Source organism: Manacus candei, unplaced genomic scaffold (assembly GCF_025592945.1).
Source record: "Manacus candei isolate 608988 ecotype Guabito, Panama unplaced genomic scaffold, ASM2559294v1 h1tg000071l, whole genome shotgun sequence".
Lineage (NCBI taxonomy): Eukaryota > Metazoa > Chordata > Aves > Passeriformes > Pipridae > Manacus > Manacus candei.
Window position 1 is genome coordinate 2,429,565 of NW_026138119.1, and position 14,401 is coordinate 2,443,965.

At 51.0% G+C, this 14,401-nt stretch overlaps 1 long non-coding RNA gene across 1 annotated transcript; it reads right to left on the reverse strand.

The window, feature by feature from the left end:
* Nucleotides 1-4,486: 4,486 nt before the first annotated feature.
* Nucleotides 4,487-9,065, reverse strand: LOC127480209 (uncharacterized). Its single transcript, XR_007907795.1, has 4 exons — nt 8,919-9,065; nt 8,016-8,130; nt 5,254-5,477; nt 4,487-4,694 (listed from the first exon to the last, which is right to left on the reverse strand). It is a non-coding gene; the product is annotated as an uncharacterized LOC127480209 (long non-coding RNA).
* Nucleotides 9,066-14,401: the final 5,336 nt, after the last annotated feature.

Consider the following 14,401-nt stretch of genomic DNA (forward strand, 5'->3'; position numbering starts at 1 on the left):
TAAGCCAGCCAAGGAACACGGGATGATTTCCCAGCAGGTTGAATTCCGTGGTGAGCTCCTGGTGCGCAGAGGATGTTCCACAGCCATAAGGGAGCTCTCAGCAGTCACTGCTGCAAGGACAAGCAACATTTGGAAATGAATCTGGAGCTGAGGCAGAGAAAAAAGGAGATTTCTGCTCTTTGGCCGTATCTCGAGTTGAAACAGTGCTTGCCTAACACAAGTGGAATACTTTATTTTCATGCTTTGAATGCAGCTCCTGTGTGCTTGATAAAATGGACCCATAAAATTGCAAATACAAGGCAATTTGACTACTGATGGCTAATGCATCATAACGGCCACGGGAATGAGAGCATTTAAAAATACCCCATTTAAACATGTGGCACTACCTCCTTCCCTTGCTCTACAGCAGAATAAATAAACAATATGTGTCTATTATGTTAATATTTTCCAAAGCCAAAAGAATGAGTGCACAATGTGCTACTTGCTTTTTATGGCCAATCCATTATGGCCAGAGACCAACGTAGGAATGAGAAAAGGGGGAATCAACAGCTCCTTTCCTTTGAGGAAAGGCTCCTTTTGTTTTACATCTCCAGGTGAATGATTTTCCAGGAACTTTCTCCATTACCCAACCTTAGCCCCCCCAGAAGTGTTCCAGGCCAGGTTGGACAGGGCTTGGAGCAACCTGGTCTGGTGGAAGGTGTCCCTGCCCATGGCAGGGGGTGGGATGAGGTGGGCTTTTAAGGTCCTTTCCAACCCAAACCATTCTGGGGTACTGGGATTCAAAGAGGGCAGGGGTGGGAGCAGGACCTGTGTTCTCCACAGCCAGCAGTCTGTGCCTCTCCTGGGCTGATTTCTTCCCTTGCAAGGACTCCAAGGAGCTTATTCCAGACCAACCAGTGCTGGCAGAACGGGAACATCCAGTTCAGGAAAGTCCACACCAACAAACCCGTAACACCTTTTAAATTGTCTGTGAGTGGGAGGAAGAAAAGAGAGTGAAAATTACACACAATCCCCCTTCCCCCCCCCAGCTTTTCCTGGGCAATCAGAGAATTTAGCAGGACAACTCCTGTGGGATGCTCCATCATGTCATCCACGACTTGTGTATCGACTCCCTTTTCCTGCTGCTGCCGAGTGAAGAAATATGAGAACAGGAGGGATAATGAAGCAGACATGTTTTCTCCAAATCAAACCCATTCTCTCTTCAGCTGGGATGAAAGGGTAAAGAACTTCCCCTTCACGATATTTCTCTCAGTAATGTGTTTTGACAATTTAATTTAGAAGTCATAGAGTAGCAAAGACGAAGTCACCCGGTGGGTGGACACCGGCGAGTTCAGTTGCCTTTGTGATGAATTGGTGATAGTCCAGAGATGACAAAACAACACAGGGGGACAAGAGGGAGGCTGGCAGCACTGTCTGCAGCGTGCACAGGATAAATTGAATGCTACACTTCATCCAGGAGCTCCAGCAGTCCCAGGCATTCCGACGTAATTTATGAACTGCAATTAGCATTTTATTACGGCTCGTGCCTGAGCTGCACCAATCACTCGGGTTCAGGTTTTGCAAGAGTTGCACAGCAAAGTTTTTGTAAGTTTAAAGTACCTGTTTATTCAAATTAAAGCAATAAATATGCTCAAGAGGTGGCCTTCCTGTTTTCCAGTTGCAGAGGTTGAGAGTGTGGGTTTCTCGCGGAGGTTTTTAGCAGCTCTGACAGCAGACACGTGTCCTGCTTGTGTTGGACAGCCTGCCCCAGGAATGCTGTGGGATTGGTGCAGGATCACCAGCAAAGCAGCCACGGGAAGCACCAGGATCTGTCTGTGCCCAGCAGCCCCTGTTTGGGATCTCAGCTGTGCCCATCACCCAAGCTGGTGCCTCGCTGTGCCACAGAGGAGCCCCCGCTCTCACCTGCCCTCTGAGCCCTCCCTCTGTGTGGCTCTGAAGCCCCACGGGAGCCCCATCCTGATGGTCCAAGGCTGATGGCTCCCAGATTTGTTTCTCCTTTCCTGGGACATGGAAACTTCTGTCTCCTTCCCCAGCCAGACAGCAGAGGAGCAACCACTCCTGCTCCTCCTCTCTCCATCCCAGCTGGGGAGCAGTGCCCCTCTGTTTTCCCTACCCTGCAAACAGAGGAGCATCTTAAAAACCTTTCTGAGAAGAGTGTCTGAAGTTGGAAACTGGAAGAATTGGTGGGCAATAACCACCAGAATGTCATTTCCAGCACTGGTTCAGGACCCACAGCACCTCAGAATCCCTCTGTCCCATCCAGCTTTGCCTGCAGCTGACATCCCAATGCAGGGACACGCAGATCTGTTGTACAATTTAACTCCAGAATCGCTCTGAAAGGCCCCTGACTGTGCTCCAAACGACTCTGCAGGTTGTTATAAATATACAAAGCTTTTTGTAGGGATATTCATGAAATTCTATCACCGCTTACCGGGGCTGGTAATGGCCTTGTTTATGTATGGGCTCTATACCTGGCTTTGCAGCCTCTCCAAACACAATTCCATTACACTGTTTAACTGCTCTATCAGTGCAGTACTTAGCCCTCCCTGCTTCCCAGCACAGCTCCTTAATGGCCAGGGAAGGTATTAGGCACTGCAGTTTGTGAGTATTCAAAAGAAAGTTCAAATCTCACAATGTCTTTATTTTAAAATTCATGGAATTTCTAAGTACCAACTTCTAAGCCATGACCAAATAGTCATTTCTTTCTTAAACAATCTTTTTTCCCCCTCCCTCCTTCTCCTCCACCAGTTAACTTGCTCTCCCCAGCAGGACCCGCAGCTCTGCAAGTGCCAGTCCCTGCCTGTGCCACTGCAGGGTCACCAACACTCTCGGGGTGTCCACCAGCTCTTTGATGTCCAAGAGCAGCCACAGCCCTCATCAACCAGGGGGACATTGCTCTGGGGGCACTGGGGTGGTCACTGTGGGGGTTTGAAGGCAGTGTGGGGCAGGGGACCAGCTGTGCCCTCCCCGAGGAGTGCTGGGTGGGCATTGACCAGGGGAGCAGATCAAGGGGGAAAAGAGAATTAGAATTCAGGGGATATTTAAAAGGATGTGCAGTCCCTGTGAGAGAAGGGCAGCAGGATCAGGCCACTGGGGGTGGCAGGGACAGGAATTATCCCTCAAGTCATCCCTCATCCTCAGTTGTGATGGGGTGACCTGGCTGGGCAGTGCCACCAAAGCTGCTCCAGCACCACCACCCCTGCAGCCCCCCAGCCCCAAACCCTTGCCATCAGTACATCAGCACTTTCCCTTTTGGCATTGCATGACCCAGTTCCCAGATTTCTTTCCTAAATCGAGAAGAAAACCCTTTCAACTTCGTATTTGAAGTCCCACTTCCCACACAGGAACGATGAATCCCCACATTCCCCCCCCTCATCCCTCAGGTGCCGTTTAACCTGAGACTGTCACCGTGGCATCTGGGTGGCAGGAGGCAGCCAGGAGGATTTGCCTTCTCTTTTTTCCAGCTGATCCAGAGCGTTTTCTCATTTCCTCATATGTTTTGGCAGAATGTCACAATTTAATTGTTGGAAACAAGAGCAGGAAATATTAGCAGCGCTGGCACAATAGGATTTTAATTTAGCTTCAGGACAGAAATGGGGCTCTAACAGAGTGCCAGGCTCCAGGATTGCCTGTGAGTACAAGGAGCCTGGAGTTTGCCTAATAGTTTGCACAACTGGGGTAATTCTGCAGGGATGTGAGGGACTTAATTGGGCTCATGCTTAAACATCCTCGTAATGCAAGGCACACTGCGTGCTCTCAGCATCATTATTAAACAGCCCATTTCACTTTTTAATGATCATCTTGGATCACTGTAACAGTGATCAGCAAATAATCCTGGACAAATAAACATCTGTCTTCAGTGTTCCCAGAGCTGGGGCTGCCAGTGGGCTCTGAGCGAGCAGGGACAGCCATGCCCCCAGCCCCAAGGGAGCCCCCAGTAACCCCCCTCTGCCCAGTGCCCTTCATCTCACTGGTGGGCTCAGAGGTCAGGGTTTCTCCTCAGCATCAGAAAACCCTCGGGACATCAGTGTGTGCCCCAAACACCACAGGGCTGCTCACCCAGGGGGGGTGTCACCGCCCTCCTTGACATTGAGGTAAAATATGGGGCATCCCTGAATTATTCACTTGGTGAGAGGGGCTCTCAGGACGGTGTGCGTTGCTGTTCTGCAGTGTAATTAATAGTCTTTAGATTAAATATGAAATCATTCCTCGTCATTAATAATTCAGCCGCAGCGTGGCGATCGTTAGAGAGCAGCAGCACTTCATATTCCTCTCCAGTCTGTTGCCTGGAACGCTTTGAGGGAAGCCGGCTGCCCTTCCATCCATCTCAATTACAGCTCCTGCCTGCTCATTTCCTCCTTCAACATTGTTTTGCCAAGGTGTGAAACTCTTCCGCTGCTCCCGAGCCGGTGCTGAGCTGTGTCCGTGTGTCCTGGAAGTGAAACGGTGTCCGTGTGTCCTGGGAGTGAAACGGTGTCCGTGTGTCCTGGAAGTGAAACGGTGTCTGTGTGTCCTGGAAGTGAGGGGCTGGTGCTCCACGTCCTCAGTGACCTGCTGTGGGGTGGAGGTGCCAGCCTCTGGTGCTTCCAAAGTGTCTGTGCTCAAGCCTGGGCAGTGCCATGAGTTTTTGGGTTGGATTGAGCTCAAACGGATCTTCCACCTTCCTCTCTGTGGGCCCCAAGGAGGGTCTGAGCCTGCAGAGGGAGGAGGAGGGATGGAGGCACCTGCACTGCCACCCTGCCGTGGCTTTTGCCACCATACCAGTTACCCCGACCGTTAACAACCCACCAGCACCAGTCCAACTCCACAGCACAATAGCCTGGTCCCTATAATTCCCAGGAAGCAGGAGCTGACCCACCTCTCCTCCACCTCTTCCAGCCCCCAGGCCCCACTGCTGTGCTTTTGCAGGCAGGATAGGCATGGTGGTTTTTTGCTAATCCTGACAACTCCCATCATTTAGCTTTACACCAGCACTAAAACTGGAGAAAAAATTCCTGTCCTGGGACGTCTGTGGCACAGTTGTGGCTGAAGGAGGATTTACCTGCAGCCACAGCAGCTCCCAGCAAGGAAAACACCCCAGTGTACACAGAGAGGGGTAACAGCCCCTGAACTGTCCCCAGCCATGAAAGCAGCCATCCCAGTGCTGTTCCCTGTGGGGACAAACCCCAGCTTCACCTTATTCCACTGTGACCAGTGGGAAAGGAGAGGGGAAAGCCCCATCCACACCCTTCTGTGATTCTGGTGGGCTCCCACCTGGGTGCTGGACATCCATCTGGTGCAGGGTGTGAGGACACCCTGGGGGGAGCAGGGATGCTCAAGGGCAGGAACGAACAGCAGCCTGGGCAGATGGATGGCTAAATCCTCCTGGAGACAGGACCTGGAGGAGGAGGAACATTTTGGATCCCCGCGGTGCCAGGCTGGGGTTGCGCCAGCAGCAGCTCCGGCGGGTCCCTGCCTTTCTCCGAGCGCCGTAATTCCTGCTGCCGAACAGCAAACAAATGTTACACAGCTGCTGCAGTAAAACCTGGAATCAAAGCCAAACCCCCCGGGGGTGCCAGCAGCGAGGAGGGATGAAGGGGCAGGATGAGGCCGGGGCAGGGAATCGCAGCCCTGGGCTCGGCAGGGCTCAGGCAGCAGCTCTGGGGGTCCCGGCGAGTCCCACGGCCCCGGCAAACCCGGGTGCTAAATGTCACCTCTCCCGGGGAGCCCTAAACATCCACATGGCTGCTGTAACCTTTATGGAGCCCTCCTGATTCACCGCGAGCTGTTACAAGAGGATAAACTTGTTTGCACACCTGGCTGGGTTTTAAATAGGTTTAATTCCTTTGTGCCTCTCCGCAGCTTCCCCCGATGAGTAAATGACTTGTCAGCTGTCGAAGGCTGAGCGCGGCTGCCTCCGACCTGCCCCCGCACTGCTTCCCCTCCGGCAGCATCCCCTGGGGTGCCTGGGAGCTGCTGGGGCACGGGGCGAGCTTGGCCAAAAGTGAGGGGCTGGCCTCGAAGTGCTGCTTTCCGTGGGGTGGGAGGATGTGGGGTGATGGGGGAGGAGGGGCAGCAGGAGGCCAGAGACACCTTAGGGGCTCAGAAAGCTTCTGGGGGAGCCCCACTGTGTTGGGCATCCTCCCAGGAGGGGCTGGTCCCCAAATCCCTCTCTGCTGAATAATGGGATGCCCACATCCTACAGGGAGAGCGGCTGCAGTGATGGGAAAGGTGCTGATCTGGAGCTGACAAGGAGAGGGTGACCCTGGGGTTGGATCTGTCCAATCACCCCAAAAGTACCATGGTGGTGTCCCCAGGTGGGGTGCAAGGGGCTGGGGAAGCTGAAGGTGGTGAGACCCCGGGCATCCACTCATTGGGGCTTGGGGAGCTGGGGCTGGAGGGATCCCAGGCATCCTCCTGCTGGGGCTGAGGGGGCTGGAGGGATCCCAGGAATCCTCCTGCTGGGGTTCAGGGGGCTGGAGGGATCCCAGGAATCCTCCTGCTGGGGCTGAGGGGGCTGGAGGGATCCCAGGCATTCACTCACTGGGGCTGTGGGAGCTGGACATGGAGACACTCCAGGCATCTTCCCATGGGACTGGGAGAACTGGAGCTAGAGAGACCCTGGGCATCCTCCTGCTGGGACTGGGGGAGCTGGAGCTGGAGGGATCCCGAGCATCCTCCCACTTGGGGCTGTGAGTGCTACTTGAGCAGTGATTCCTCATTAAATCAGACACAAAACCAGGCAGGGATCACAGAGTGGGTTTCCAAGACCTGTCTTGTTTTAGGGACCCTTCTGCATGGTACAGTGGGGTAGAAAAACAGGAGCATAAGGAAGCATATTAATGAATATGGAAAACTTCTCTTCGGGTGCTGCGCACTCATAAATGAATCCACTTTATAGAGCCATAGCAGAGAGGAAATGACTATTGGGAGCCTGATTTATCTGCTCAAATGCTTTGTAGTACTTCAGATTAATAAAAATATTTAATAAAGAATCAAGATGCTTTATCTGTAATGCAAAGAGAATCACATCCCCTGTATTTTTATTACTGAAAAATTGGAAGCGGGAAGGAATAATGATATAAGCCACTGTATAAATGACAAAAATACCCATTCTAGTTATATGCATTGCTGTACAATCTTTTTCTATCCTATAAACATAATATATTCTTATGCCTATTTCAACTGATTCAGTAGTCATATGCTGCATTGTGCAGTTTAATACCATCCCGTCCTCAACAGCTCTGGCAAGTGATTAAATAAGAAATAAATTTTGCTGTCATTGCATTTAAAATCAAATCAAGGATCATTTGTTACCCCAAACGAACCAGTTATCCTGCTCTGCTCATAAGGAGGCTGCTGTTTGCTGAAGCATTTAGAAATGTATATATAGTAAACTCTTTGCATAATGGCTTGTACTGTAATATGATCTTTATGAGCCTCCCGCTCCGGAGACACTCGGCAGCGCCAATAAACAGCACATTGCTTTTTTAATTTAAAGTTATAGGTATGAGACGTTTCATATTCTCCTGGTGTTCATCTGAGGCTTGTTGGCCGTGCCACAAAACTGGGGGCAAGGCTTTGCTTCCCACCAGTGTCCCCCAGAACCAGCCTGGAATCACAACAACCCCCCCCCCAGTACCAGAGGGTCCTCCCCGACGTCTGGAACAGCCACGGAATCGCTGCCCCTGCGGAGAAATCCAGGAGCACCAAACCCCAGCCGTGCAGGGAATACACCCAGGAGGGAGAGACAGAGTGTCCCATTCACCAAGTCCATTAAATTTAATGTCACCACCTCGTTAATGGCCCCTCGCGTTATAATGTGTAATATAAACGTACAAATTAATTGCGGTACCTTCTAAAGCTTCTTTAACTGCTGCTGGAATGAAACCTTGCTAATAACCATAATTTCAAAGTCCATTCTTGTTAGAGGATTGTGTCTGGCCAAACTCCTTTTGTTGGCTCGTTATTTTAATTTCTCTCCTCCCCAAGAATTGCCATTTTTTGACGACCTACACGTCATCATTGGGATTTACCTGAGAGCAGCTCCTCTTTCCTGTGGGATTCCTCATCCATGGGCAAGCCTACACTGATGGACCATCTGCCTCGTGCTCCAGGTGTGAGAAAAACCCCGTGGTGGGACCCTTTTTCCTTAGAAATAAAAAAAGAAAAGAATTTTCATTTAAAAAAATGACCATTGTAAGAAAAAGGGGGTTTCCTGAGGTGCCTCAAGTGGATTTGGGCACCTCTGTTGGCTCCCAGCCCCTCACCATCAGCCACAGACCCACCGTGGACCCCCCCAAACCCACTGGGTAAATTATTTGTTGCGAATTATTTGCTCAGCTTTAATTATCAAGTTTTGGCACCCATTAGTTAAACCGGTTAATTTTATTACAGAGAAAACAACAAATCACACGGCTGACAATAATGAGGATGAACAGGCATTTAATTATCCTTGTTCTAGACAGAACAATTATTAATTTTAAATTGCAGAAACTCATTTGAAAAGTTTGGAGCCTGGAGAATTATCGTGGGGAGCAGAATATTGCTGGGGGAGATCTATGGTCAGAGGCTTCATTAATACCAGGAACTCCAGGAAATCAATTCCTGCACCAGCCTCTTCCTCCCCGTTGGAAAGGGCAGGAATAAAACTAATAAACTTTTGTGGGGAGGTTTTGTTAAAGGAGGTTTAGAGTCTCTCTTGCACCCACTGCCCTTGTGCTGCACCCTAAATTAAATTAAATTTTATCCTAAATTAGGGAATGGGACCCTCTGGCCTCAACACACAGCCAGGGGTGCCCTTTGTGGCTGCAGTCACAATGTCCCCAGCGAGGATGACAAAGGCATGATGTCCCCAGGAATGATGTCCCCAGGTGGGAATGAGGAAGACACGATGTCCCCAGCTGGGGCAGGAGCAGAGGGATGGCACTTGCACTCACCAGGACACAGCAAGGAGGGTCCCCACAACTTTGGGCCGGCACAAATCCCTTCCCTCAGCCCTTCCTCAACCTGAGGCGACCTGTAGGGTGAAGGAAAGGAAAAAATACCCAGCAACAACAAAAAAGTTGGGAAAAAGAACGTGAAGCTCAAAGGAACAACGAAGAAACCCCATTCTTTATCCCCAGTGGTCAGTGGCACAGATAACATTTTTCAAAGTGTAATTGCAGTCAATTGTACTTTCCCCCCAGTGCCCGTCAGCTCCTCTTCGCTGGCGTGATAAATGTTGGCTTTTAAGCAAGAATGGATTGATTATTAATAGCTTAGATACCAGTTACAGGAACTGCAATAAAACTGGATTTTAATTTCCCTCTCTATTAAGGAATCTCATGTTTCATTCAGCGTAGGGAGAAAATAGGGGGTTTTGCAGAGATATTAGATTTACTGCCACTATAAAAGATCATTGATGGACCCAACTCTGGGTTATGTTTGACTGATTTTTCAACAAAAGGCAGCTTGGTGGGTTGCTGAGTCTCCCTGTACCTGGCCCTGAACTTCTCCAGCAGCAGTGAGCAGAGGGTTTCATGGAATCATGGAACCCCAGAATGGTTTTGCTTGGAAGGGACCTTAAAACTCATCCCGTTCCAACCCCTCTGCCATGGGCAGGGACACTTCCACTCTTCCAGGTTGCTCCAAGTCCTGTCCAGCCTGGCCTTGGACACTTTCAGGGATGGGGCAGCCATAGCTTCTCTGGGCAACATTTCCACATCTCCAGTGTCTTCAACAGTGCTGGCTCCTGATCTTCTCCAGCCTCTCTCCCTTGCACTCCTGCTCACCATTAAACCCCAAATCCCTGTAGAAAATCACTTCATCAGGGTAGGGGTGTTTGGGCTGTGATTTGTGTCTAAATCAGGAGCAAAAGCATAAAAGCTGCCTTGACTGAAGAACATAGTTGTGCATTTTAATCTCTTATAACTTACTTTTATGATGTAATTCTGAATTATGTTATTGCATTTGTATTTAGAGAGCACACCAGATGGTGCATGCAGTAACACTTTAAATTAGGGTTTCCCAAATACACATTAAATTTAGATTTAATAAGACAGTTATCACATGGGAATTAAATACCAATTGATTATTTAGAAGATATCACAGCTCAGCAAAGTGTGCAGCTCAGCCATGTTCTTGCACAGCAGCTGGAGCAGGGGAAGGACACCTGGAGGGAGCTTCCAGGGATCCTGCCAGGCATCAGTGGCCTCTCTGGCTCTTGGTCACCTTGTTGGTGACACCTTTGGCAGTGGAGGGTGGACACAGAGGGAGGGACACTGCTGTCCAGCATCACCCCTGGGTACATAAAATCACACTCCTGAAGGCACCTCCAGCCACATAAACCCATTTACATCCCCTTTGACCAAGCCCTGCCCATCATTTTGGGGCACATGAAGGGGCTCATCCCCTGCAGAGGGTCCTGGTTGCACAGGGGACCCTGGGGACACAGGACAGCTCTGCCTTGGGGGTGCCCCAGCACAAGCCCTGGGGGATGCATCCCTATCTCCATGTGGGCAGCAATCACAGCTCAGATGTGAAAACATTTCAGATCCTTCGCTGCCACCGCTTTACTTTTTTTTTTTATTATTATTATTCCGACCAGCAATATGCTGCTCATGGACTGCGGGTAATTTACTTTTCTAATCAAATTGATTTCCATTCAAATGAATTCTCTTGTCCGTCTCCATTCCAGTAATGTTATTTTAGGCATAAGCTGTGCCTTGGTACAAATGTCTAATCAAAGGGGGAGATGCCGAGGGCACCGCGGCCCGTTATGGTGAATCACACACAAGTGAAATTATAGATGCTTTTAGACGCAATAATTTACGTATTGTAACTTCTGGTGAGGCCCAGGGAGTGAGGTTACATTCCCCTCCTGGATTTAGCTCTCCTCTTGGTTTGTGGCTCGGCATTTTTTGCCTTCCCCCCCCCCCCCCTTTTTGTCCTTTCACTGAATTAGACTGATCCAACTCCTCTCTCAGAGCAAGCAGAGCCCTGGGGGGTGAGGGTTGGGGGAGGGCTGCTGGGACCCGAACCCAGCAAGGACCAGACCCACCCCCAGGGATCTGGGGTCTCACCCTGCTGTCCCTGCCCCATCCCAGCCCCAGCACAGACAGAATCACCAGGGACAAAACTCCAGTTGCTGTCTCACCTGACCCCGCTCCTGCAGCACATCCCTCGTTACCTCCACGCCCATGGCAGCCTCCCTGTATGAATGTCTTCATTGTCACCGTGCCACTGCTGCTGCCCAGGGCTGTCACCATCCCAGTGCCACCCCAAGGAGGTGCCCACCTGCCATCACTCCAACCCACTCCTGCCACTCCCCACCACCCCTCCACCAACCCCAAGGACGTGTCCATCTGCTGGGCTCAACTCCAACCCATCCCTGCCACCCCTCCACCAACCCTGTGGCATTATCACAACTATCACCATTATTACCCATTAAGCTACCCTACACCAACTCTCCAAAGCCCCTCCTGCAGCCCTGCTCGTGGCTGATGGACGTGCTGGTGGCACAGGGAGTTCGGTGCCGGTGCTCTCCGGTCGGCACCGCGGAGCACGGGGGGCACGGCGGTTTGTGTCGGGAGTGAGGCACTTCCTACTCTTCCCCCTTTATTTGTGTTTTCTGTCCTGCACGGTCTCCCTGAGCCGTCTCAGGCGCTGGAGTGCTGCTCCACTCTCGATTATAAAATGGCTTGGTGCAAAAGATGCATATAAATAAGAGCAGCCTGAAGTGCTCCTGAGCCGGCGGCGCAGGGAGCGCTCCCGGATGTGATTTATGGCATCTGCTCCCTGGGCCCTGCTGGCATCAATCTCACACTTCACTCACGTGTTCAGAGGCAGGAGGGGGAGTGGCAGCACCCCCAGCACCCCTGGCACACACCCTCCTGCTGCTCCCTCCCCTCGCTGCCCCCCGGGCACAGCCTCGGGAAAGGGGGATGTGGATCCAGCTGTGAGCAGGGGCTCAGCTCTGCTGGGGTGCTGCTCTTGCTCCCTTCTCTTTGCCACGTGGCTGAGAGCAGGGATGGTGCCGGGTTCACACGGGAGCAGAGGATATCCCAGCCCCCAGAGTCTGCTGGCTGGCTGCCTACCAGCAGGGACCAGCAACAAGGGCAAGGACCAGCAACAATGGGCAACATCTGCAATGGGCAACTCATGAAGGGACCAACTGCTGCAATGGAGGAGTCACTGGAGATCAACTCCTTCTGCAGTGTTCCTCAATGACCAACCCCTGCCATGACCAATGCCTGCTACAATGACAAACTCTTGCTACAATGACCAACCCCTGCCATGGCCAACACTTTTAGCACCAGCCAACACAAGTGTGACCCTGAGAAGAGCTCAGCTGGCCACAGCCAAGGCTGTGGGTTCAATCCCTGTGTGGGCTGTTCATTTAAGAGTTGGACTCAATGATTCTTGTGGGTCCCTTTCCAGCTCAGAATATTCCAGTGATTCTGAGTTCATCTGCCTGGGGCCGCCTAAATCTGCAGCAAGTGGAATAGCTCCCACTGAATTTGGGCTGGTGGCCCCTGCCCCCAGCACCTCCCTGGCTGTCCCCACGCTGGGGACAACCTGCACCTGTAGCACCAAACCACGGGGGTGGAGGTGCAGAGCCAAACACGGAGTTTGAGCGGGTGCAGCGCTGCAGATGGAGCACAACCCAAGTAAATGAAGGCAGGCCAAGTCTTAAACCCCAGAGCTGCTCCCTGAAACCCAACTCACCAACAAACAGCCATTTTCAATGCCCTGGGGCAGAGCACACCCATGGGTGCCCCCATCACCTCCCTCTCACCTGGAGGGTGCCACCAAAATCATGACCCCACACAGGCAGGGGGAAACCTCCCGTTTTACAACAATAGCAACAGAAATAACAGTATTAATGCCAAAAAGAGACCCTTCCCACCCACCCCACCTTTCTCCCCCGGTTCCCCTCACGCCGCGGCGCTGCCGCAGCCCCAGGGCCTGCAGGGCCTGAGCCTCCCCCTCTCCCCTGCACACTCTCCCTCAGCACATTTCCACAGCGACGTCGTTTTCTTGGTTAAATAACTCATTTATCTTTTTATACTCTCTGCAGATCATAATACACCCACTCTGACAATACCACACACCAAAGACCTAATTTTAGCGCGGGTGTTTAGAAGTAATCAGTTTGAAATATTGGAGCGGGCGTACGATGGGCTCGGGGTTTCTTTTTTTTTTTTTGCTGTTGTTGTTTTATTTTTTTTTCCCTTTCCCCCTGAAATACTGACGTCTGCAAGAAAGCTGCTCATAAGGAAAATTCTGATTATAACAACTCATTTAGAATAAATCAGTTTGAAATGGTTTATGTAACGCGGCGGAATGCGCCGTACGCGAGCATCCAAGTCTCTGTGTTTTTCCTTTCAATGAGACGAGATTAAATGAAACCCCAAATGCAAGTGGTTTTGGGCACTTCTATTTTGCTAAGCAGAGGGAAATGCAGCTCCTCAGCAATTTTATGGCCAATTGGGTTGGGGAAAAAAAGAAAAGAAAAGAAAAAAAAAAGACAAAAATGACAGAGAGCAGAATTACACCCTCCCAGCTCTGACACCCCACTTCCCTTGGTACCCCGCTCCACCTCAGCCTCTTTGGCTTTGAAACCCTTTTCCCCATTCCCTACCCCTGACAGAACATCATCCCCCATGACAGCCCCATCCTGGGCAGTGTCAGGAGCCCCTGGACCTCCCAGTGCTCCCGAGAACCTTCCCTGGTACCCTGTCCCCAGGGAGCAGGGGTGGCGGCACAGCCGCATCTCATGGAGCATCCTCACCTTGTGCCAGGGTCTGAGCCACACGTGAGACTTGGCACACTCATCCCACATGTCCAGGAGCTGTCCTGCCTCTGTTTTCTGAGCCTGGTTAAGGTTTTCCCCTGGTGGAGAGGCTGGAAGGTCCCAATGGAGCAGGGAAGTGGCATTTTCAACTGGTGCTGCATCCTCCAGTCTCAGCCCCACTCTGGCAAAACACCTGAGTGATGATCAGGGGGCTGCAAACTCAATTTTAAATCATTTTGCACCATTGCACATTTAAGCAATGATAGTAAGAATAAAAATCAGTATTATTTTTTATAAGTGTGGAGGAGGGGAGTGCATGATGGGTCCAGAAAAAAAGCCAAAAGGTGCCCAAACCACATCAGGAGAGGGAGGAGAGAGCCCAGAGCAGAGCAGGGAACTCCAAAACCCCCCAGATTTGGCCAAACCCTTCAGTTGGCCAAGTCTGGGGGTTGTTTCATACCTGGTATGGGAGCCTGAACCCTCGGAGTCCCATCAGCACCTCTTAACAATCCGTCCTGTTCACCACCCACCACCCAGAAAAACAGAAAACAGAGCGAAGAAAACCTTTTAATTGTAATTTACTTTATTATTTTGTAAATGTGAATTTTACAAAGCGTTTTACAATTAATGATCACATTGGGTTGG